Here is a 27,551-nt window from a genome sequence, read left to right as displayed (position 1 = left end):
TTTAATATTTAATATTTAATATTTAATATTTAATATTTAATATTTAATATTTAATATTTAATATTTAATATTTAATATTTAATATTTAATATTTAATATTTAATATTTAATATTTAATATTTAATATTTAATATTTAATATTTAATATTTAATATTTAATATTTAATATTTAATATTTAATATTTAATATTTAATATTTAATATTTAATATTTAATATTTAATATTTAATATTTAATATTTAATATTTAATATTTAATATTTAATATTTAATATTTAATATTTAATATTTAATATTTAATATTTAATATTTAATATTTAATATTTAATATTTAATATTTAATATTTAATATTTAATATTTAATATTTAATATTTAATATTTAATATTTAATATTTAATATTTAATATTTAATATTTAATATTTAATATTTAATATTTAATATTTAATATTTAATATTTAATATTTAATATTTAATATTTAATATTTAATATTTAATATTTAATATTTAATATTTAATATTTAATATTTAATATTTAATATTTAATATTTAATATTTAATATTTAATATTTAATATTTAATATTTAATATTTAATATTTAATATTTAATATTTAATATTTAATATTTAATATTTAATATTTAATATTTAATATTTAATATTTAATATTTAATATTTAATATTTAATATTTAATATTTAATATTTAATATTTAATATTTAATATTTAATATTTAATATTTAATATTTAATATTTAATATTTAATATTTAATATTTAATATTTAATATTTAATATTTAATATTTAATATTTAATATTTAATATTTAATATTTAATATTTAATATTTAATATTTAATATTTAATATTTAATATTTAATATTTAATATTTAATATTTAATATTTAATATTTAATATTTAATATTTAATATTTAATATTTAATATTTAATATTTAATATTTAATATTTAATATTTAATATTTAATATTTAATATTTAATATTTAATATTTAATATTTAATATTTAATATTTAATATTTAATATTTAATATTTAATATTTAATATTTAATATTTAATATTTAATATTTAATATTTAATATTTAATATTTAATATTTAATATTTAATATTTAATATTTAATATTTAATATTTAATATTTAATATTTAATATTTAATATTTAATATTTAATATTTAATATTTAATATTAATATTTAATATTTAATATTTAATATTTAATATTTAATATTTAATATTTAATATTTAATATTTAATATTTAATATTTAATATTTAATATTTAATATTTAATATTTAATATTTAATATTTAATATTTAATATTTAATATTTAATATTTAATATTTAATATTTAATATTTAATATTTAATATTTAATATTTAATATTTAATATTTAATATTTAATATTTAATATTTAATATTTAATATTTAATATTTAATATTTAATATTTAATATTTAATATTTAATATTTAATATTTAATATTTAATATTTAATATTTAATATTTAATATTTAATATTTAATATTTAATATTTAATATTTAATATTTAATATTTAATATTTAATATTTAATATTTAATATTTAATATTTAATATTTAATATTTAATATTTAATATTTAATATTTAATATTTAATATTTAATATTTAATATTTAATATTTAATATTTAATATTTAATATTTAATATTTAATATTTAATATTTAATATTTAATATTTAATATTTAATATTTAATATTTAATATTTAATATTTAATATTTAATATTTAATATTTAATATTTAATATTTAATATTTAATATTTAATATTTAATATTTAATATTTAATATTTAATATTTAATATTTAATATTTAATATTTAATATTTAATATTTAATATTTAATATTTAATATTTAATATTTAATATTTAATATTTAATATTTAATATTTAATATTTAATATTTAATATTTAATATTTAATATTTAATATTTAATATTTAATATTTAATATTTAATATTTAATATTTAATATTTAATATTTAATATTTAATATTTAATATTTAATATTTAATATTTAATATTTAATATTTAATATTTAATATTTAATATTTAATATTTAATATTTAATATTTAATATTTAATATTTAATATTTAATATTTAATATTTAATATTTAATATTTAATATTTAATATTTAATATTTAATATTTAATATTTAATATTTAATATTTAATATTTAATATTTAATATTTAATATTTAATATTTAATATTTAATATTTAATATTTAATATTTAATATTTAATATTTAATATTTAATATTTAATATTTAATATTTAATATTTAATATTTAATATTTAATATTTAATATTTAATATTTAATATTTAATATTTAATATTTAATATTTAATATTTAATATTTAATATTTAATATTTAATATTTAATATTTAATATTTAATATTTAATATTTAATATTTAATATTTAATATTTAATATTTAATATTTAATATTTAATATTTAATATTTAATATTTAATATTTAATATTTAATATTTAATATTTAATATTTAATATTTAATATTTAATATTTAATATTTAATATTTAATATTTAATATTTAATATTTAATATTTAATATTTAATATTTAATATTTAATATTTAATATTTAATATTTAATATTTAATATTTAATATTTAATATTTAATATTTAATATTTAATATTTAATATTTAATATTTAATATTTAATATTTAATATTTAATATTTAATATTTAATATTTAATATTTAATATTTAATATTTAATATTTAATATTTAATATTTAATATTTAATATTTAATATTTAATATTTAATATTTAATATTTAATATTTAATATTTAATATTTAATATTTAATATTTAATATTTAATATTTAATATTTAATATTTAATATTTAATATTTAATATTTAATATTTAATATTTAATATTTAATATTTAATATTTAATATTTAATATTTAATATTTAATATTTAATATTTAATATTTAATATTTAATATTTAATATTTAATATTTAATATTTAATATTTAATATTTAATATTTAATATTTAATATTTAATATTTAATATTTAATATTTAATATTTAATATTTAATATTTAATATTTAATATTTAATATTTAATATTTAATATTTAATATTTAATATTTAATATTTAATATTTAATATTTAATATTTAATATTTAATATTTAATATTTAATATTTAATATTTAATATTTAATATTTAATATTTAATATTTAATATTTAATATTTAATATTTAATATTTAATATTTAATATTTAATATTTAATATTTAATATTTAATATTTAATATTTAATATTTAATATTTAATATTTAATATTTAATATTTAATATTTAATATTTAATATTTAATATTTAATATTTAATATTTAATATTTAATATTTAATATTTAATATTTAATATTTAATATTTAATATTTAATATTTAATATTTAATATTTAATATTTAATATTTAATATTTAATATTTAATATTTAATATTTAATATTTAATATTTAATATTTAATATTTAATATTTAATATTTAATATTTAATATTTAATATTTAATATTTAATATTTAATATTTAATATTTAATATTTAATATTTAATATTTAATATTTAATATTTAATATTTAATATTTAATATTTAATATTTAATATTTAATATTTAATATTTAATATTTAATATTTAATATTTAATATTTAATATTTAATATTTAATATTTAATATTTAATATTTAATATTTAATATTTAATATTTAATATTTAATATTTAATATTTAATATTTAATATTTAATATTTAATATTTAATATTTAATATTTAATATTTAATATTTAATATTTAATATTTAATATTTAATATTTAATATTTAATATTTAATATTTAATATTTAATATTTAATATTTAATATTTAATATTTAATATTTAATATTTAATATTTAATATTTAATATTTAATATTTAATATTTAATATTTAATATTTAATATTTAATATTTAATATTTAATATTTAATATTTAATATTTAATATTTAATATTTAATATTTAATATTTAATATTTAATATTTAATATTTAATATTTAATATTTAATATTTAATATTTAATATTTAATATTTAATATTTAATATTTAATATTTAATATTTAATATTTAATATTTAATATTTAATATTTAATATTTAATATTTAATATTTAATATTTAATATTTAATATTTAATATTTAATATTTAATATTTAATATTTAATATTTAATATTTAATATTTAATATTTAATATTTAATATTTAATATTTAATATTTAATATTTAATATTTAATATTTAATATTTAATATTTAATATTTAATATTTAATATTTAATATTTAATATTTAATATTTAATATTTAATATTTAATATTTAATATTTAATATTTAATATTTAATATTTAATATTTAATATTTAATATTTAATATTTAATATTTAATATTTAATATTTAATATTTAATATTTAATATTTAATATTTAATATTTAATATTTAATATTTAATATTTAATATTTAATATTTAATATTTAATATTTAATATTTAATATTTAATATTTAATATTTAATATTTAATATTTAATATTTAATATTTAATATTTAATATTTAATATTTAATATTTAATATTTAATATTTAATATTTAATATTTAATATTTAATATTTAATATTTAATATTTAATATTTAATATTTAATATTTAATATTTAATATTTAATATTTAATATTTAATATTTAATATTTAATATTTAATATTTAATATTTAATATTTAATATTTAATATTTAATATTTAATATTTAATATTTAATATTTAATATTTAATATTTAATATTTAATATTTAATATTTAATATTTAATATTTAATATTTAATATTTAATATTTAATATTTAATATTTAATATTTAATATTTAATATTTAATATTTAATATTTAATATTTAATATTTAATATTTAATATTTAATATTTAATATTTAATATTTAATATTTAATATTTAATATTTAATATTTAATATTTAATATTTAATATTTAATATTTAATATTTAATATTTAATATTTAATATTTAATATTTAATATTTAATATTTAATATTTAATATTTAATATTTAATATTTAATATTTAATATTTAATATTTAATATTTAATATTTAATATTTAATATTTAATATTTAATATTTAATATTTAATTTTTTTAATTAATTTCTCGTTAGAGACGAGCTTACTGACCAAGATGCTTTTTGAAAAAGGAAAGCCGACGATACGAACCCACACAATCACCACTGTGTGACATGCATGTTTCGCCTTTGGTTTAGGAAGGCTCCTCAGACACATCGACTGTGGGGCGGCTTCGCTATCCTCTAACTTATTTCCTCTTTCAAATGCAAGTTGTTTTTTTACAAAGTTGAATTTTTTGTTCAAATCTTTGTATGGCTTTCATGACAAACGCTTAGCGTAGCCTTGCCTAATAGGCAAAATTTTCAAATAAAAATAAAAAATCAGCTTGAGCCAGGCTGGGGTTCGAACCCACGTCCTTGAAAAACACGTGGAAAAAAGTGTTGTCACGGCGTGTTAGTATTCAGAACCAAACTCATAACTTTCAAAGGCTACGCTAAGCGTTTGTCATGAAAGCCATACAAAGATTTGAACAAAAAATTCAACTTTGTAAAAAAACAACTTGCATTTGAAAGAGGAAATAAGTTAGAGGATAGCGAAGCCGCCCCACAGTCGATGTGTCTGAGGAGCCTTCCTAAACCAAAGGCGAAACATGCATGTCACACAGTGGTGATTGTGTGGGTTCGTATCGTCGGCTTTCCTTTTTCAAAAAGCATCTTGGTCAGTAAGCTCGTCTCTAACGAGAAATTAATTTAAAAAGTTAATAAAAAAATGACCTTCGCCTAATAGGCAAAATTTTCAAATAAAAATAAAAAATCATATTTAATATTTAATATTTAAAATTTTAATATTTAAAATTTTAATATTTAAAATTTTAATATTTAAAATTTTAATATTTAAAATTTTAATATATAATATTTAATATTTTAATATTTTATTATTTTAATATTTTAATACTTTAATACTTTAATATTTTAATATTTTAATATTTTATTATTAAAATATTTTAATATTTTTATGTTTTAATATTACAATATTGTTATATGACAATATTTTAATATTATAGTATTGTACAATTTTTATATTATAATAATATATTATAATAATTATATTTTTATTTTTTATATTTTAATTTACTATTTATTTTTGTTTATTTATTTTTGTTATCTATTATTATATTTTATTTATCATTTATATTTTGATATTTTAATATTATATTTTTTATTATTTATTATTTACTATGTAGTATTCATTATTTATTATTTACTATTTATTATTTGTTATTTATTATTTACTACTTATTATATTTTATTTATTATTTTTTATTTATTATTTATTAATTTATTATTTATTACTCATTATTTATTATTTGTTATTTAATATTTAAGGTATAATATATAAAATGTATTTAAGGTATACTATTTAATCATATAATATATAATTAATATTATTGATTATTTGCAATATTTGTTACTTATAACCACTTATTAATTAACCAACAATTTGTGGCATAATTTTAGGCTAAAGCTCCCTTTGTTTTGTTCAATTATTAAAAGTTACCGATTTTCGACAGCTCAGATTTTCAAATAGGATTGAGTTAATTAATGACTTAATTTCAACAAATTTTGTTCATTAATAACAAAACACACAAACTTTCACAAACGTAAACCTATTAACATGAAACTCATTGCCTATCAGACAGGGGGGCGTTTAAAATACAATTTGTTGAATACTTTTAGGGTTTTTGTTTGTGTGAAATTTTACAAATGTTACTGCCGAAGCCACTTCGACTGCTGCTACAGATGACTATGATGTTGACAAGGATATCAACATGTTTGACTTTACAACAACAATGACAACAACAATAACACAATTAAATATTCATATCTTAAGTTGGTTGTAATGCATATTTGCCTTTTTACAAACATTTTCATTAATCTAATAAGACTTTGTAATAATTTTTTGGCAAGATACACACACAGACAGATGGATGGACGGACGGACGGATGGGTGGACAGACAGACACACAACAGATGAGAACGTAACTTATCCTTTGCTTATGTCTGTGCGTCCGTCCGTTTGTTCGTTCGTCTGTCTTTTTGAGCTTAACCATGAATTTGTGATTGTGCGGTATGTACAACCGGGTCTCTCCAAACCATAACAATAATGCTACAGACGCCCGCCCATGTTGTTCTGTTTCCGGAAAGTGTTTACTTTGGCAACTGTTTGGAAAAGTTTACTTGGGCGGAAAACCTCTATTAGTAGAAGGGTAATCTTTTTGCTATCAATTTTACGGCAAATGTCTCATTGTGTGTTTGCACCAAGGCTCTCAAAAGAGTTTATGCTAAAATACACTGAGATACCAGTGACGACTAGGATGCTACGGTTCCACAGCTGGTGTAAGGAATATTATTTTACATTCTTAGTGAGCTGTGAACTGTGAATTCTGAACTGATTTAAATTTAAGTTTGAAGAACTCAAGCCGCACATGCAACGGGTGGGTGTGTGTGTGTGTGAATTACTCCTCCAGCTCTCACTCACACGACACCACTACTAGTTGCGCCAGTTCTTGCCAGAGAATCACAGCATTTGAGGAATTATATTTAACAAATTACAAGCATACTTTTAGGATGAATAGCTTTAGTGAGTGAGTCCGGGTGATGATGATGCCAGTGCCAAGCGACAGCTACTTGTGTGGCGTTATCACAAATAATGTTGATGTAGATGATGACGCTGATGATTTTATCTTCTGAACAAGCCCTTTAACTTTTAAATACAACAATAATGAATTGTGAGTCCTTTGAAAGGATACTGATATACCTCTGTCCCTCCCTACTCTCAAAAACACACAAAAACATGTCAAAAGGATAATTATTTGTTGTTTAACCATGAGTAAGCCACAATTATGCCAGCCCCTCATAATGCTCATTCATGATGAGGATGATGAAGTGTGTGAACAGTAAAACATGAAGGGTTAAGTTGTTTAAAACCACCAAATAGTTTTGTAAGGTCCTTCAATGGCAATAGTTTCCCAACCAAAAAAACTGGAAGGGTTGGACATTAGCCAGCCAAACGCTCATTGATCATCAAAAGCAATTGTAAGGTCCAGTTTTTATTATCTCAATTTAGGTGGTGGCAAAGGGTCAGGACAGGGGTTAAAAGGGCACACAAGTAGATATGCCAATGACACTATATCTATATAACAGAAAACACTTAATTAGCTTAACGTGGACACGTGATAAGGGTGAGATGGACAAACTGGCGGACGGACACTGGTGAGGGGTAGTGGTAGAATGTCCTCTCAATTACCAAAGGATGCCAATAATAGAAGCTATTTCTTAATGACATTGTTGCATAGTGTATCTCGTATGCTATAATGCTATAGTGGAAGGAAGGGTTGTATATACGTACAGGAAGGCAGTTAGCACTGTTGTCATATGATGACTCTGCCAAAAAGTTGAAACTAATTTGTGTGCGGTGTCTGTCCGTCGGTCGGTGTCAAAAAGCCATAAGTTGAGTTTTAATTGAGCATAAAATGTGCAAATGATTGCAATTAAAAGTTATAAAAATCGGAAGTCAACACTTTGGTTGAACGCCATCGGAAACCAGTTGGCCTGATGACTCTTGTCTGTCTGTCCGCCCGTTTATCTAATGAGGTTTAAACTTGTTTTACAAGTAATCTGTTCAGCTTGTTATTGTTGTAACATTATGCCAATGTAAATCTTTGCCAAACTCTTTTGAATGTAATTAGTAGTAGTCGAGAGTTTAAAATAATGTTGTGCATACTTTTAGGAGTCTTCTTAATTTGGGAGCAGGTTTTTTGACTTCCGTATAAAGATAAGGATGATTGAAGATTATAACATTGGAAAATTATGATTGTTCATGTACAAAGAATGAGAGACATTTTTCTTTCTTTTAACAAAACGTACCCGGGCGACGGTGAGCGTTGAACACACTACCCTCGGATTTGTAGTCGGACACGCACGATCTGTGCCACCGTACTAATAACTTAGTAAGGACTAATATAAGTAGTTATTTTTGTTTACCTTTCTTTGTAATGGGTTACATAATGACTAACGGATTCGAAAATTTGCTGGGAATCATCGGAAGATCTTTGGCCAAATCTGTCTTGAGGGGAAATGTCGAAGTCGTGTGAACCAACAAAACTTTGAAATTTACACAAGCGAAATTATCCATTACCAAGTCATGAAAACAAGTATCCATATTAGGCCGGGGCGATTTGTATGGATGGAAAAAACCTTAATAGGCTCTTCGCGTTTCCGATTCCTGGGATTGAACTGAGCAAAAAAGTCCACTAGACCATAGGTCTACGGTGAAAATTGAGCTTCCCGAATTTGACTTTATGTTTGTTATCCACGTTTTTTGGACATTTTAGCATATAACGGCCAAAACATTGAGATTTTCGATCCAACACAAAGACAAAAATTGTAGCCAAGACAGTAATTAAGAACTCTCTAATACATCGCAAAAGCATTGGAACGCTCCTTCAGGCAGTTTTGGCCTTGAGAAGTTGCAAACTTTTCGAAAAATGTCGATAAATGGCACTGTGCTACAAAAGTTGGCCAGAAAAATATTGAAGCGTTCTGATGCAAAATTCTATCGTGTTGGGATCCATGGACAGCGAAAGTGCCCTTAGTTCGTTTGGGTGGGTCACTTCGTTTTATTTTTTTTTTATAACGGTAAAAGTAGTGAAAATCTGGGTTTCTTACATTTTCAAATTTAAAAGGGCATATCCTCTTTTTTCACAACGGATTTCTATTGATCCTTCTTAATTTTAAAGGGGTGAATAATATTTTTCAAATAAGTTCAAGGGTTACCAAATGGCTAAGCTATAGTGGTTTAAGTCTGAAAAAAAACTATAACTGAATTTCTCACAATTTTCAAAATAAATATTGAACAAAACAAAAAAACATATTTTTGAAAATTATGAGAAATGCGGTTATAGTTTTTTTGTGGGGTTTTTTCAGACTTAAACCACTATAGCTTAGCCAGTTGTTAACCGATTTATAAAAATAATTTTGGCAAAAACATTTAAAATGCCTGAAATCGTGTGGTACCGTTATATAGGGGCTACACCAAAACCTGGACTTATGTCCACAATTTTTGGTGGGGAAGTTAATGTACCATTGGGAACTCCAAATGCCAAGCCAATTCGGGCTAAAAATTAAGTTAAAATCCTCAAAATACCTGAAATCGGGTGGTACTGCTATATGGGGACTATAAGAAAAAATGTTATGTGTTATACCCTCCACCACAAGTTGTATTGAAGTAAAATGGAATAATTAATTTCCTTTCGTGTATGAAGACTTAATACTAAATTTCAGCAATTTCGGTAAAAAAATGTGAGGCACCATTCTATGGGGGCTATTTCAAAACGTCAATCTATACCGACAAATTTCTGACGGAAAGTTTTTAGGTTCAAGGAATACTAAATACTAAATTTCCTATATTTCGGTAAGAGAATGTGGCTAAAACTTAAAAAAAATACCGAAAATCAAGAAGTAAGCTTCTATGGGGATGTGGGAAGACGTGGACCTATACTGATAATACTCTTCTGGAATATTTTATAACTCTTGGAAGACGAAACAACGAATTTCAGCCATTTCGGTTGGATATTGACGTCACAATCTTCAGTATTACGAAATTCGGTAGGTACCGTTCTATGGGGGCTATATCGAAACGTGGACCTATACCGACGAATTTTAGTCAGAAATGGGGCAATATGAAAGCGTGGACCTGTACAGACATATTTCTGGCGAACAGTTTTATATCACACTAGCGGACCCGGCGAACTTCGTCTCGCTATTAAGGAATAAAATTTCATACAAAAACTCAATTTTCGATTTTTGCAATTTTCCGCCTTTTCCAGAGGGATTTTCCAAAATCTTCTTCCGCAAAGACCTTCTCCTCGAAAATGCGAATAACTGACAAAAAATTTTACAGAAATCGGCCTAGCCGTTCTCATTTTATGAATTACTATACATTTTTTACACCATTTTTATATATATAGATTGAAGACTAAATACCAAATTTCAGCCATTTTGGTGGAATATTGAAGACACAGCCTTCAAAATACGAAAAATCGGGAGGTACCTTTCCATGGGGGCTATCTGAAGGCGTGGACTAATACCGGCTAATTTAAAGGGGAAGTTTGAGTACCCCCAACGAAGTCTAAATACCAAATTTCAGCCACTTCGGTGTGATAATGAAGCTAAAACCTTCAAAATACCGAAAATCGGGAGGTACCGTTCCATGGGGGCTAGATGGCGGCGTAGACCTATACCGACAAATTTAAAGAGTACTCCCAACTAAGTCTAAATACCAAATTTCAGCCATTTCGGTGGAATATGGAGGCCACAACGTTCAAAATACCGAAAATCGGGAGGTACCGTTCTATGGGGGCTATATGAAGGCATGGACCGATACCGACAAAGTTCTGGGGGAAAGTTTTATACCACCAATGTAGACTAAGTACCATCAGCCATTTCGGTGTGATAATGAAGCTAAAACCTTCGAAATACCGAAAATCGGGAGGTACCGTTCTATGGGGGCTATATGAAGGCGTGGACCGATACCGACAAAATTCTGGGGGAAAATTGTATACCCCTAAAGAAGACTACGTACTACATTTCAGTCATTTTGGTAGGATAATGAAGCTAAAACCTTAAAAATACCGAAAATCGGGAGATACCGTTCTATGGGGGCTATATCAAAACGTGGACCGATATATCCCATTTTCAATACCAACCATCCTGCAGGTAATAAAAACTTCTGTATCAAATTTTGACTCTCTATCTTTAAAATTGCGAGCTGTATCTTGATTTCAACAGACAGACGGAGGACAGACGGACATGGTTAAATCGACATAGAATTTTATGCTGATCAATAATATATATACTTTATAGGGTCTCCGACGAATATTTCGATGTGTTACAAACGGAATGACAAATTTAATTATACCTTCCATACGGTTGAGGATATAAACATGACAGATGAGCACGATATGTTATGGGATGTTCGGTGATCGTTTTGATATTTTGCCAGATGGTTGTCTTAGTGGTCCTGATTACAAATATATATTTTTTCATGGGAAGTCCATACATCCTTACACAATGACCCGATCCATGTCCAATTTTGCACTTAAATCCTGTTTAAGGCCACTTCTCTGAGCGTGCTGAAATTTTAATAGCGCTTATTGAAAATGATATAATTTGTATTCTGCTGGAAATCGATTATCCCCGAGGTATGGGCCCCGGAATATCTCAATATTTAGGACCCTTCCTTTTTACCCCTCCCGCAAAAAACTGCCGTTAAATCCAGGCATGCCAATAAATATTCTCAGACTCTATGGTTTACTGTAACCACCAAGAGACTTCAATTTCATGTCCCACACAGACTCTACGATTTACTGTCCATCACGGTCTTCAGTTCCTCATAAAGTTTAATTCTTTAACATCTCCGGCTTTCAATCCCCACAACGACAACGGCTTTCTGCACCTCAAATGTAATTGTAATTGTTCCACAAATTGTTCCCATACGGGACAAGGGAGACTTCTCTCATATCAATGAGTACACCACGATTCATATTAGCTCAATGATGTGGGACCTACTATTGAACGCCGAGCCGAATGGCGTGTCCTAAGACACAACTTGTAGAGAAGTTTTACCTCAAATGTACTTTGCTCTTATGCCCCTGAAAGTGACTTCGATCTTCTGACTCAAATAGTGAATTCAGCCTTCTGTCCATTACGGAAGATTTAGCTTTCGACCTCTGATCTGCATTCGAACCCCCACTGAGGAGAGATTTCTGTCCGAATGCTGATGTAATTACCCAGCAAACCAAATGTCGGATGTCCGACACGTCTGAACAATTTCGGAAGCAACGTCGTTCAGATTTCGTTCCGATTTCTAAACGATTTCGTTACGAAATCGATACGATGTCGCACCGACATTTCGTTCCGAAATTATGTCAATCACTTCATACAACTTTCGTTAAGATATCGTTACGATTTCGGATCAGACATCGGATGTATCGTCCGAATTTTGTTCCGATTTCGTTAAGATGTCGGTACGATTGGTTTGCTGGGTACCCAGCAAACCAAATGTCTGATGTCCGACACGTCTGAACAATTTCGGAAGCAAAGTCGTTCAGATTTCGTTCCGATTTCTAAACGATTTTTCGGAGAGGAAATAGTTCAGATTTCGTACCGATTTCGTTCAGATTTCGGAACGAATGTCGGATAGAAATTTCCTTTCCGAATTTCTTAAGGATTTTCTTCAGATTTCGTTACGAAATCGGACCGAAATCGATCCGATGTCGCTGCGACATTTTGTTCCGAAATTATGTCAACCACTTCATACAACTTTCGTTAAGATATCGTTACGATTTCGGACGATACGTCCGACATTTTGTTCCGATTTCGTTACGAAGTCGGTACGATTGGTTTGCTGGGGTATTAACTTATAATTGTGGTGATCTCATGAACGTTGTTGTAGACTTCAAATGTTCCACATCTGCGGTGATAGAACTGCAGATTTCCACGCAGATATAGTAGACCTTCCGTATGTAATGTTATAACACTGCTTGATACTTTGAGCCGATAACATGTTCAAAATTTATAGTCTGATCAACACTGTCAGCAATAAAGCTGTTGCTCAGGTATGAAGTCCTCTCTAGGAAGTTCAGTGCATTTCTAGGTAAAAAAATCACATCTATTCTGTCAAATGGGCTGTTATTATATACTTTGGAATTGTGAGGCCGCCTTCAATTTCCATCTCAGTCGAATTGAGGCCTTATACCAAGGCCTTATACAAGGCCAAAGAACCATACTCTCAATGTCGGAGTCTGTTCACTTGATGAAATGAGATACCATACTGGGAATGTGATTATAGGCCTAATAATTTGTGTATAGATCAATAACTTCACAACCTGCCAAAGACCGTTCGAAGACCTTATTATACGTTGATATGTCCAAAACATGTTCTTTGCCTTAGCCAGTATATAACAACCTCTATGTATTAATCTGATCAGTGTCTTGTATAGGACGGCCTGCAACCACTGCCTCAAATCTCCTGGCAGTGGAATAAAGAAGTTTCTTGAGATCTTTAAACATAATGCCCTCACATTTTTTGCCATTAAGCATAAATTTCCACCCGTTTCATTTATTTTTTCGATTCGAATTCGGTACAAAGGTGGAAGAACCTTTCCATTTCGCATGAAAAGTTCGGGCGTTTCAGAGGGAAATGTACATGCAATCAATGTACAACAGTCTGATGTTTTAACTACTTTCGGGCCGAATTCGATCCGAACTCTGAACAGAAATGGAAATATGGTAGCAAAATAAAGCTTTCGGTCAGATTTCTGTCCGAATTCTGAAGTAATGTCGGTAAAAGTTCTGACATTGCTACATTCATCGGATATACTCGTGTTTAATACATAATTTTGGCAAATATGTTGTACTTTAGAAACTCTGGCCAGGAGCAACTTCTAGACATACTCGTATTTTCTGAGTATTTCGGCCATGAAGTCATATAAAGGTAGATTCAACATATTTGACACGCCCTCGGTCTTAGCCGTAGAAAGGAGGTGCAAAATAATAAGATTTAAATGAAATTGGACTGCCCTCGTATAAATGCGAAAATGTCGTATAAAAATCTGATGTTTGTCGTTAAAAATTCTGACATTGCTACATCCGTCGGAAATATTTATTGAATAGTTTTGGAAAGTAACTTGTACTTTAAGAAAATATGGCCAAGATTAAATTCTAGCTTGTGATCTCAGCCATAAAAAGGTGGTGCCAAATAATGAGATAAAAATGGAATTGAGCTGCCCTCACTCATATGAGAGAAGTCAACCCTAACCCCTTCTGTGGTGTTAGTGGGAATTCGTATTTTACTTAGTAAACTTTGCTGAATTCGATACGTTTGTCCTCACAGAACTTATGTATGTGGTAGACGGTATTCAATTCACCATATAGTCCAAGAAGCCGTGGTTGATAAATGAAGTTGATCGAAAACGCTATTGCAGAGAATGGATTATCTAAACACTTCCTTATACCATACTGAACTTGGCATCCATCCCATTTAACTTATTTGGCGTAGAACTCCGAGCCATTTTGTGAATCACCAACGTCAAACTACTATGAAATCATTCGCCGCCAACAACATTTGTGATCTTCACTCGTATTTATCTCTCATTTTTGCAACTAATTGTCTACTTTACCACGGATATGCGGTGGTATTGTTTTAAAAGCAACAATTTGCTTCCTTCCGCACTGTCATGGAGTATTGTTCGTCTGCTTAACAAAGCCATAGAAAAACGTCACAACAACATATGCTATAGGTGAGTGAGGTGAGCAGGAGTGTCTTCTCTATTGTTATTATAATTGCCAGAAGAGAATTGTTGACAAACTTCACAACAATACCTGCGTTGTTGATGTTGACGAATGAGTTTGAGGGTAAATTTAAGGAACAAATTGGGGAAAACAATTATTCTTTTGTTGCCAGAAAAGAAAAAAAGCTGGCAAAACATGTAAAAAATGTCGTTGGAGAAGAAGAGAACATTCAAGAAATAACTTTTAAGCTTGGTTCAAAAATAAATTAAAATCCGTACATCATAATGTCGAAAAGAGAATAAAATGACACCCCAAAAGTATGCAATAGAAAAATATGATGTCGATACCTGTTCTAAAGTTTGCAAGTAGGAACATCGAAAAGTGGTGCATATATTTAGGATGTGGATTCTTATAATGGGAATCTTTGATATTTGTTCTCTTCGTGGGAAAAGACACGAAATGGAATGATTTAAGAGTTTATACAGAAATGAAAACTGATCCAATGGTAGGCAATGGGGCTGCCATTTGTAATTGTGTGTGGAAAAATTTCTCACACACAATTCAACTAATTGAAAAAGCATGTATTCACTAGTTATAGCGCCCTAAATTATGCAGAATAAAATATTGTGCCTATCACTGACCTGATCGCAATGAAAATACAATTTGTTTTTGTAACTTGTTTTCCTAATGAAGTATATTTTTAGGCTTCAATAGTGGCAGTGTTTGGCAACCATTAAATTAAAACAATATACTCGTACTAAGAAGTTAGCAACCTAAATATAAATAAATAAAATATTGAAAAAAATATTATCTACCTACCGTCTTCAACAATGCCAAGTAATTTCTGAAATCAGTCATTAGTTAAAATGAGTCCAACCAACAACACAATAATATCATAAATCATTCGGTTGAAAGAAAAAAAACGACAGTATTTAGTTGAATAAAAACGGAAGTAAGCCACTAACAGGAAACAGTATTTTTAAATACTTTGCACACAGACAAATAAAAAACGAACTGTGTTTTTATATAAAAAGACAGAACATAAATAAGTATCTGTGATTTTTAGCTTACGGTGTGGATGCTGCTGCTAGTCTGGTTGGTTGGCTGGCTTGCTAGCTGAATGACTATTTTGTTGAACAAAAACAAGGAATCTAGGACAGGAAGTTTAAAGGAAGCTGGGGTAGTTAGTTGATGATAAGTTCGCTTCAGTAGACATTATCGTGATTATTGTTGTTGATGTTTTCGTTTAAAAGTTTTTTTGTTCTTACAAACATAAAATAAACAAATAAATACAACAACAAATGGAACATTGAAGGAGGCCAGCCAATAGAGCAGACAAAATTATTGTTCACTCTTTTTTCACTTTACTAAATTTTGTTTAACCCATTGAATGTACTTCTTAATTTTTTTTTTCAATTATTTGTTTATAGTCTAATTTACAAATTAATATTAAACCTAACTATGTGTAATATTAAAGAGTGTCTGGTCGTTTACTGGGCGAAGCACCCTTTCTTTCATAAAGGGTCTATAGAAGCACCCTTTCTTTCATAAAGGGTCTATAGAAGCACCCTTTCTTTCATAAAGGGTCTATAGAAGCACCCTTTCTTTCATAAAGGGTCTATAGAAGCACCCTTTCATTCATAAAGGGTCTATAGAAGCACCCTTTCTTTCATAAAGGGTCTATAGAAGCACCCTTTCATTCATAAAGGGTCTATAGAAGCACCCTTTCTTTCATAAAGGGTCTATAGAAGCACCCTTTCTGTCAAAAAGAGCTATAGAAGCACCCTTTCTTTCACAAAAGATCTGCAGAGGCACCCTTATTTTCACAAAAGGTTTACAGAGGCACCCTTTCTTTCACAAAAGGTCTACAGAGGCACCCATTCTTTCACAAAAGGTCTACAGAAGCACCCTTTCTTTCAGAATGGGTCTATAGAGGCACATTTTCTTTCACAAAAGGTCAACAGATGCACCCTTTCTTTCACAAAAGGTCTACAGAAGCACCCTTTCTTTCAGAATGGGTCTATAGAGGCACCCTTTCTTTCAGAATGGGTCTATAGAAGCACCCTTTCTGTCAGAAAGGGTCCATAGAAGCACCCTTTCTGTCAGAGAGGGTCCATAGAAGCACCCTTTCTGTCAGAAAGGGTCCATAGAAGCACCCTTTCTGTCAGAAAGGTTCCATAGAAGCACCTTTTCTGTCAGAAAGGGCTATAGAAGCACCCTTTCTGTCAAAAAGAGCTATAGAAGCACCCTTTCTTTCACAAAAGATCTGCAGAGGCACCCTTATTTTCACAAAAGGTTTACAGAGGCACCCTTTCTTTCACAAAAGGTCTACAGAGGCACCCATTCTTTCACAAAAGGTCTACAGAAGCACCCTTTCTTTCAGAATGGGTCTATAGAGGCACATTTTCTTTCACAAAAGGTCTACAGATGCACCCTTTCTTTCACAAAAGGTCTACAGAAGCACCCTTTCTTTCAGAATGGGTCTATAGAGGCACCCTTTCTTTCAGAATGGGTCTATAGAGGCACCCTTTCTGTCAGAAAGGGTCCATAGAAGCACCCTTTCTGTCAGAAAGGGCTACAGAAGCACCCTTTCAGTCAACAAGGGCTACAAAAGCACCCTTTCTGTCAAAAAGGGCTATAGAAGCACCCTTTATTTCACAAAAGATCTGCAGAGGCACCCTTTCTTTCACAAAAGGTCTACAGAAGCACCCTTTCTTTCAGAATGGGTCTATAGAGGCACCACTTCTGTCAGAAAGGGTCCATAGAAGCACCCTTTCTGCCAGAAAGGGTCCATAGAAGCACCCTTTCTGCCAGAAAGGGTCCATAGAAGCACCCTTTATTTCACAAAAGATCTGAAGAGGCACCCTTTATTTCACAAAAGATCTGAAGAGGAACCCTTTCATTCACAAAAGGTCTACAGAGGCACCCTTTCTGTCAGAAAGGGCTAAAGAAGCACCCTTTCTTTCACAAAAGATCTGCAGAGGCACCCCTTCTTTCACAAAAGGTCTACAGAGGCACCCTTTCTTTCACAAAAGGTCTACAGAGGCACCCTTTCTTTCACAAAAGGTCTACAGAAGCACCCTTTCTTTCAGAATGGGTCTATAGAGGCACCCTTTCTTTCACAAAAGGTCTACAGAGGCACCCTTTCTTTCACAAAAGGTCTACAGAGGCACCCTTTCTTTCACAAAAGGTCTACAGAAGCACCCTTTCTTTCAGAATGGGTCTAAAGAGGTACCCTTTCTGTCATAAAGGGTCCATAGAAGCACCCTTTCTGTCATAAAGGGTCCATAGAAGCACCCTTTATTTCACAAAAGATCTGCAGAGGCAACCTTTCTTTCACAAAAGGTCTACAGAAGCACCCTTTCTTTCAGAATGGGTCTATAGAGGCACCCTTTCTTTCACAAAAGGTCTACAGAGGCACCCTTTCTTTCACAAAAGGTCTACAGAGGCACCCTTTCTTTCACAAAAGGTCTACAGAAGCACCCTTTCTTTCAGAATGGGTCTAAAGAGGTACCCTTTCTGTCAGAAAGGGTCCATAGAAGCACCCTTTCTGTCAGCAAGGGCTATAGAAGCACCCTTTCTGTCAAAAAGGGCTATAGAAGCACCCTTTCTGTCAAAAAGGGCTATAGAAGCACCCTTTCTGTCAAAAAGGGCTATAGAAGCACCCTTTCTGTCAAAAAGGGCTATAGAAGCACCCTTTATTTCACAAAAGATCTGCAGAGGCACCCTTTCTTTCACAAAGGGTCTACAGAAGCACCCTTTCTTTCAGAATGGGTCTATAGAGGCACCCTTTCTGTCAGAAAGGGTCCAAAGAAGCACCCTTCTGTCAGAAAGGGTCCAAAGAAGCACCCTTCTGTCAGAAAGGGTCCATAGAAGCACCCTTTCTGTCAGAAAGGTACCTTAGAAGCACCCTTTCTGTCAGAAAGGGATATAGAAGCACCCTTTCTGTCAAAAAGGGCTATAGAAGCACCCTTTATTTCACAAAAGATCTGTAGAGGCTCCCTTTCTTTCACAAAAGGTCTACAGAGGCACCCTTTCATTCACAAAAGGTCTACAGATGCACCCTCTCTTTCACAAAAGGTCTACAGAAACACCCTTTCTGTCAGAAAGGGTCCATAGAAGCACCCTTCCTGTCAGAAAGGGTCCATAGAAGCACCCTTCCTGTCAGAAAGGGTCCATAGAAGCACCCTTTCTGTCAGAAAGGTACCTTAGAAGCACCCTTTCTGTCAGAAAGGGATATAGAAGCACCCTTTCTGTCAAAAAGGGCTATAGAAGCACCCTTTATTTCACAAAAGATCTGTAGAGGCTCCCTTTCTTTCACAAAAGGTCTACAGAGGCACCCTTTCATTCACAAAAGGTCTACAGATGCACCCTCTCTTTCACAAAAGGTCTACAGAAACACCCTTTCTGTCAGAAAGGGTCCATAGAAGCACCCTTCCTGTCAGAAAGGGTCCATAGAAGCACCCTTCCTGTCAGAAAGGGTCCATAGAAGCACCCTTTCTGTCAGAAAGGGTCCATAGAAGCACTCTTTCTTTGAGAAAGGGTCTATAGAAGCACCCTTTCTTTCAAAAAGGGAAGAAGGGTAGAAGCACGCTTTCTTTCAGAAAGGGTCTATATAAGCACCATTTCTATAAGAAAGGGTCTATATAAGTACCCTTTCCATAAGAAAGTGTCTGTAGAAACACCCTTTCATTTAGAAAGGGTCTATAGAAGCACCCTTTCTATTAGAGCACCCTTTCTATCAGAAAAGGTCTACAGAGGCATCCTTCCGTTCACAAAGGGTCTATAGAAGCACCCTTTCTATCAGAAAGGGTCTATAGAAGCATCCCTTCTTTCAGAAAGGGTCTACAGAAGCACCCTTTCTTTCAGAATGGGTCTATAGAAGCACCCTTCCTTCCAGAAAAGGTCTAACAGAAGCATTCTTTCTTTCGGAAAGGGTCTATATAAGCACCCTTACTTTCGGAAAGGGTCTATATATGCACCCTTTCTTTCGGAAAGGGTCTATATAAGCACCCTTTCTATAGGAAGGGCTCTATAGAAGCATCCTTTCTTTCAGAAAGGGTCTATAGAAGCAACCTTTCTTTCAGAAAAGGTCTAAAGAGGCACCCTTCCTTTCACAAGGGGTCTACAGAAGCATCCTTTATTTCAGAAAGGGTCTGAGAAAGGTTTAGCTGACATCTCGTGGCAGATTCTTGCTCTTTCAAATGTTTTCGCAACCAGGTCGACACACTGAGCCATTTCTGACAGCGAAGTAGATCAGGGGAAATTACCCCATTCAAGCTGCTCCTATTAAGCTTTGTAAAATCCACCATTTTCTGTTGAAGAAATCATGTCCAAAAACATTTTCTTTAAGCGAAATATTGTCCACTAACATTGTTTACTGGAAGGAAAATGAAAAAAAGGGAGATTTGAAAAAACCTGGCTACAGGAAGTAAGAGGTTGCATTAATGCTTAAGCCTGAAGCCTGGGCTCCTCTGCTATCGATGTATCATCACACTAATTGTGTATTCTCCTACGATAGAAGAGTTTTTTTTTTTTTTTTTGCCTCCAACGTTCTTAGGAACTTCATTTGGTTGTGTGTTTTTTCACGTATTTTGAAAATCTTCATTACCTCCTTGAAATGGAAAAATGCGATTTCATGCAAGGGTCTTCCGGTCATTGTAGGGAATAGGGAATGAAGAAAGGCGTTTTTCCAAGGTATTACTAATGTCGAATCAGTTTCTTTTCTATTCTTTTTTTGTGCCACTCATTCAATTCTTTCTTTGGCAATTGCAGTAATGTTAGCATTCCGTTCATTGCTATCCTCACCATCATCCTACATTACCATGAGGAGACAGGAAGTTGTGTTACGATAGAAAGAGAATGAAAAACAAAACTAAGAAAAAAGCAGACAGACTTACAAAACAAGCTGAAGAAAGAAGAATGAAATTGTTAAGGAAAGAATGAAACAACGACATGAAATTGTAATTAAATCTTGACCAATGTTAGATGAAGATGAAGCACGGCCGATGATGTTGGTGTTAGTTACCAATAGGAGAGTGGCTGTGTGGATAGAAGAAGGATGTGTGCATCCTTAGAAATCAATATGTACCACCAACTCTTTTTTTCTCCACTAATGGCTTTGCTAGATTTGTTGTTTGGTAAGACAAAAAAACGAATCGAAAACGAAACATTTACACTGAAATGCCATTTTTAAACAACATCCTGAGTAATCATCAACAACTCCATTCAAACCCTCTTGGCCCCTTCTTATCCTTTTTCGTATTCTTGTGCATAGGTAGAAACAGTATTTTTCAATTATTTCCTTGCACTGCTGGGCCTCCATTTCGAGTGTACGGTGCTCCACCCCACTTTCTTTGATTCGTTTGCATATTTTCTTCAATTCCCATAGAAGAAAAAAAAACGGCTTGAGTTGGATCTTGTGCGAAATTTCCAATCAAGAAACTCACTGAGTAATAAGAAATTTGAAAATGGCAGGCATAACTCGAAAGAATTTTTTTATAGCTTCATTTAATTAAAAACAAATGAATGGACAACAGGCCAGATATAAGCCACGTTCATATGTAAGCGAGCTCAGAGAAACAAAACATTCGGTATTTTTAAGATTGCTGATAAAAGAAACTTTGAAGAAAGCATTAATGAAAAAGGAATGTTCTTAAATGTAGGCAGCAATATATTTTGCCTACAATTTTTATTGAAAAGCCAAAAGAAATCCTTTGAAGGAATGGGCGAAGATTGCATTCTTTGAACATACGGAATTTAATAAAAAATGTTTTTGAATAACTTTAAGGGATAACATTTTCTCTACAGAAAATGTTAATGGATAACATTTCCCCTCAAGAAATCTTATTGGATGACATTTATACTAGAAGAAATGGTATTGGAAAATATTTTCGCTACCCAAAATGTTAATGGCTGACAGTTTCTAAACAGAAAATATTAACTCATAACATTTGCTCCACAGAAAAAGTTAACGGATGATATTTTCTCTACAGAAATATATAAACGGATAAAATATTCCAAAAAAAAAAAAAAACTACTATTGATAACATTTTCTATATAGAAAATAGTAATGGATAACATTTTCTCTACAGAAGGTGTTAACCGATAACATTTTCCCAATAGAAAATGTAAACGGATAATATTTTTGTTACAAAAATGTGACAGTATAACATTTTCTCTATAAAAAAATTTTATGCAATAAAATGTTCTATAATTAAATGTCATTGGATAACAATTTCTCTGCAGACAATGTTAACGGATAACATTTTCGTTACCGAAAATGTTATTGGATAACATTTTCTTGGCAGAAAATGTTATTGGATAACATTTTCATTGCAGAAAATGTTAATGAATAACATTTTCATTACACACAATGTTATTGGATAACATTTTCTTAGCAGAAATGTTATTGGACAACCTTTTCATTACAGAAAATATTATTGGATAACATTTTCATCACAGAAAATGTTATTGGATAACATTTTCTTAACAGAAATGTTATTGGATGACATTTTCATTACAGAAAATGTTATTGGACAGCATTTTCATTACAGAAAATGTTATTGGACAGCATTTTCATTACAGAAAATGTTATTGGATAACATTTGTATTACAGAAAATATTACTGGATAACATTTTCTTAACAGAAATGTTATTGGATGGCATATTCATTACAGAAAATGTTATTGGACAGCATTTTCATTACAGAAAATGTTATTGGGCAACATTTTATTTACAGAAAATGTTATTGGATAACACTTTTATTACAGTAAATGTTATTGGATACCATTTTCTTAACAGAAATGTTATTGGATGACATTGTCATTACAGAAAATATTATTGAATAACATTTTCATTACAGCAAATGTTATTGGATAACATTTTCTTAACAGAAATGTTATTCGCTAACATTTTCATTGCAGAAAATGTTAATGAACAACATTTTCATTACAGAAAATATTATTAGATGGCATTTTCTTAACAGAAATGTTATTGGATACCATTTTCTTCACAGAAAGGTTATTGGATAACATTTTCATTGCAGAAAATGTGTTTGGACAACATTTGCATTACAGAAAATGTTATTGAATAACATTTTCTTAACGAATGTTATTGGATAACAGTTTCATTACAGAAATGTTATTCGATAACATTTTCATTACAGAAAATGTTATTGGATAACATTTTCTTAACAGAAATGTTATTGCATAACATTTTCATTTCAGAAAATGTTATTGAATAACATTTCATTACAGAAAATGTTATTAGATAACATTTCCATTACAGAAAATGTTATTAGATGGCATTTTCTTAACAGAAATGTTATTGGATAACATTTTCATTACAGAAAATATTATTGAATGTAATGAGAATGTTATTGGACAACATTTTCATTACAGAAAATATTATTGGATAACATTTTCGTTACTGAAAATGTTATTGGATAACATTTTTATTAGAAAAAATGTTACTGGATAACATTTTCTTAAAAGAAATGTTATTGGATAACATTTTCTTAACAGAAATGTTATTGGATAATATTTTCATTGCAGACAATGTTAATGAATAACATTTTCATTACAGAAAAAAATGTTCATTTTCATTACAGAAAATTTTATTGGATAACATTTGCGTTACTGAAAATGTTATTGGATAAAATTTTCTTAACAGAAATGTTATTGGATAGCATTTTCATTGCAGACAACTTTAATGAATAACACTTTCATTACAGAAAATGTTATTGGATAACATTTGCGTTACTGAAAATGTTATTGGATAACAGTTTCTTAACAGAAATGTTATTGGATAACATTTTCATTACAGAAAATGTTATTGGACAACATATTCTTAACAGAAATGTTATTGCATAACATGTTCTTAACAGAAATGTTATTCGATAACATTTTCATTGCAGAAAATGTATTGAATAACATTTTCATTACAGAAAAAATGTTCATTTTCATTACAGAAAATTTTATTGGATAACATTTGCGTTACTGAAAATGTTATTGGATAACAGTTTCTTAACAGAAATGTTATTGGATAACATTTTCATTACAGAAAATGTTATTGGACAACATATTCTTAACAGAAATGTTATTGCATAACATGTTCTTAACAGAAATGTTATTCGATAACATTTTCATTGCAGAAAATGTTATTGGATAACATTTTCTTAACAGAAATGTTATTGGATGACATTGTCATTACAGAAAATGTTATTGGACAACATTTTCTTTACAGAAAATGTTATTGGATATCATTTTCATTACAGAGGATGTTATTGGATAACATTTTCATTACAGAGAATGATATTGGATAACATGTTCTTAACAGAAATGTTATTGGATAACATTTTCTTCACAGAAATGTTATTGGATACAATTTTCTTCACAGAAATGTTATTGGATAACATTTTCATTGCAGACAATGTTACTGAATAACACTTTCATTACAGACAATGTTATTGCGCAACATTTTCATTACAGACAATGTTATTGGATAACATTTTCATTGCAGAAAATATTATTGAATGTAATGAAAATGTTATTGGACATTATTTTCATTACAGAAAATATTATTGGATAACATTTTCGTTACTGAAAAGTTATTGCATAACATTTTCATTGCAGGAAATATTATTGAATAACATTTTCGTTAGTGACAATGTTATCGGATAAAATTTTCTTAACAGAAATGTTATTGGAGAACATCTTCATTACAGAAAATGTTATTGGAAAACATTTTATTTACAGAAAATGTTATTGGAACACATTTTCTTTACAGAAATGTTATTGGATAACATTTTCATTGCAGAAAATGTTAATGAACAACATTTTCATTACAGAAAATGTTATTGGACATTTTCATTACAGAAAATGTTATTGGACATTTTCATTACAGAAAATGTTATTGGACAACATTTTCATTAGAGAAAATTTTATTGGATAAATTTTTTATTACAGATAATATTATTGGATAACATTTTCATTACAGAAAATGTTATTGGATAACATTTGGAAATGTTACTGGATAACATTTTCTTAACAGAAATGTTATTGCATAACATTTTCATTGCAGAAAATATTATTGAATAACATTTTCATTAGTGACAATGTTATCGGATAAAATGTTCTTAACAGAAATGTTATTGGATAACATTTTCATTGCAGAAAATGTTAATGAATAACATTTTCATTACAGAAAATGTTATTGGACAACATTTTATTTACAGAAAATGTTATTGGAAAACATTTTCTTTACAGAAATGTTATTGGATAACATTTTCATTACAGAAAATGTTATTGGATAAAATTTTCATTGCAGAAAATATTACTAAATAACATTTTCGTTAGTGACAATGTTATCGGATAAAATTTTCTTAACAGAAATGTTATTGGATAACATTTTCATTGCAGAAAATGTTAATGAATAACATTTTCATTACAGAAAATATTATTGGATAACATTTTCTTAACAAAATGTTATTGGATAACATTTTTATTACAGAAAATGTTATTGGATAACATTTTCATTACAGAAAATGTTATTGAATAACATTTGCGTTACTGAAAATGTTATTGGATAAATTATTCTTAGCAGAAATGTTATCGGATAACATTTTCATTTCAGAAAATGTTATTGGACAACATTTTATTTACAGAAAATGTTATTGGATAACATTTTTTTTACAGTAAATGTTATTGGATAACATTTTCTTAACAGAAATGTTATTGGATGGCATTTTCATTACAGAAAATATTATTGAATAACATTGGCATTACAGAAAATGTCATTGGACAGCATTTTCAATACACAATATGTTATTGGACAACATTTTCGTTATTGGATAACATTTTTATACCTTCAGCATTTATGCTAACGGGGGTATATACACTTTCATACGGGCAAAATGTGCCTCATCGAAATAATGGTTTTACCCCAAGTATGGTTGAACGATCCAAAATTTGGCTTTCGTGATATTTTGTCCAAACTTAGTTTAAGTTCGAAGATGGGCTATATCGGTCCACACAAAAGTTCGAAAATGTTCGGAAAATTTGTGCGCACGATAACTCTTGAAGGAAGTAACCGATTAGACCCATACTTTGCACATCGTGGGATTTCTACTAAACTTAGATGAGGTTCCAAAATGAAGTCAATCGGTCCACTCCTTCGGGTACCTCCCACACAAAATTTCGGATAAGTTCAGATTAGGACCTGCTCTCGAATTTGATTTTGGTTGCAACAACTTGTATTCATTGCCCCCATATAACTGAAAAAGTCATCTCCGGTGATCTTTTGTATAGGAAAAGTCATCTCCCGTGAACTTTTGTATCAGGGGCAAGTCCATACTTCCTGAGAAAATAGCCTGAAAGATGCAAAAAGCCCCTATAACACCGTGTGTAGTGGATAGAGCGCAAGATAACTCTCGAACGGATGTACCGATTCGGTCCAAAATTTAGCCTTCGTAATATTTTTTCCAAACATAGTTTAAATTCGGAGATAAGTCACATCGGTCCACTCCTTCGGTACCTCCCCCACAAAAGTTCAAAAATGTTCGGAAAAATTGTGCGCACGATAACTCTTAAATAGTTTGACCGATTTGATCCATACTTTACACATCCTAATATATATACCAGATATACAACAGGTTCGAATATGGACTATATACGTCCATCCTTCGGGTACCTCTCACACACAATTTCGGATAAGTTCACTTTAAGACGTACTCTCGAATCACTTTGATTTTTGTTGAAGCGATTTGAATTCACTCCCCCATTACGACGATAAAAGTTTTTTAGGGGCAAGTCCATATTTCTTCCCAACAGAAAATTTTAAAACATTTTCATTGCTTAGCCACCCTGTTGACCTTTTCACCTTTCTCTAACCCCCGTGCCCATTTTGAACATTTGTCATGTCTCTTAATCGCTCCATGGTAAATAAAGTCTCTAAATTCCATATCTCCATATCATGTCGTAAAGTCAATGAGGATAACTTAATTTTAATAAACGCAATAAAATGCTTATCACACTTCAAAGGGC

The 27,551-nt window shown here is 28.4% G+C and overlaps 1 protein-coding gene across 32 annotated transcripts in view; it reads right to left on the bottom strand.

The window, feature by feature from the left end:
* Window positions 1-27,551, bottom strand: part of psq (BTB-domain-containing protein pipsqueak) — a 384,732-nt gene that overhangs the window by 176,602 nt on the left and 180,579 nt on the right. The window lies entirely within an intron of this gene.

The sequence above is a fragment of the Musca autumnalis genome, unplaced genomic scaffold, assembly GCF_047663935.1.
Source record: "Musca autumnalis isolate F117 unplaced genomic scaffold, ASM4766393v1 scaffold_5, whole genome shotgun sequence".
In the NCBI taxonomy this organism is placed as follows: Eukaryota; Metazoa; Arthropoda; class Insecta; order Diptera; family Muscidae; genus Musca; species Musca autumnalis.
Note: the sequence above shows the minus strand (reverse complement) of the source record. Positions and strands in the feature narration are given on the sequence as shown.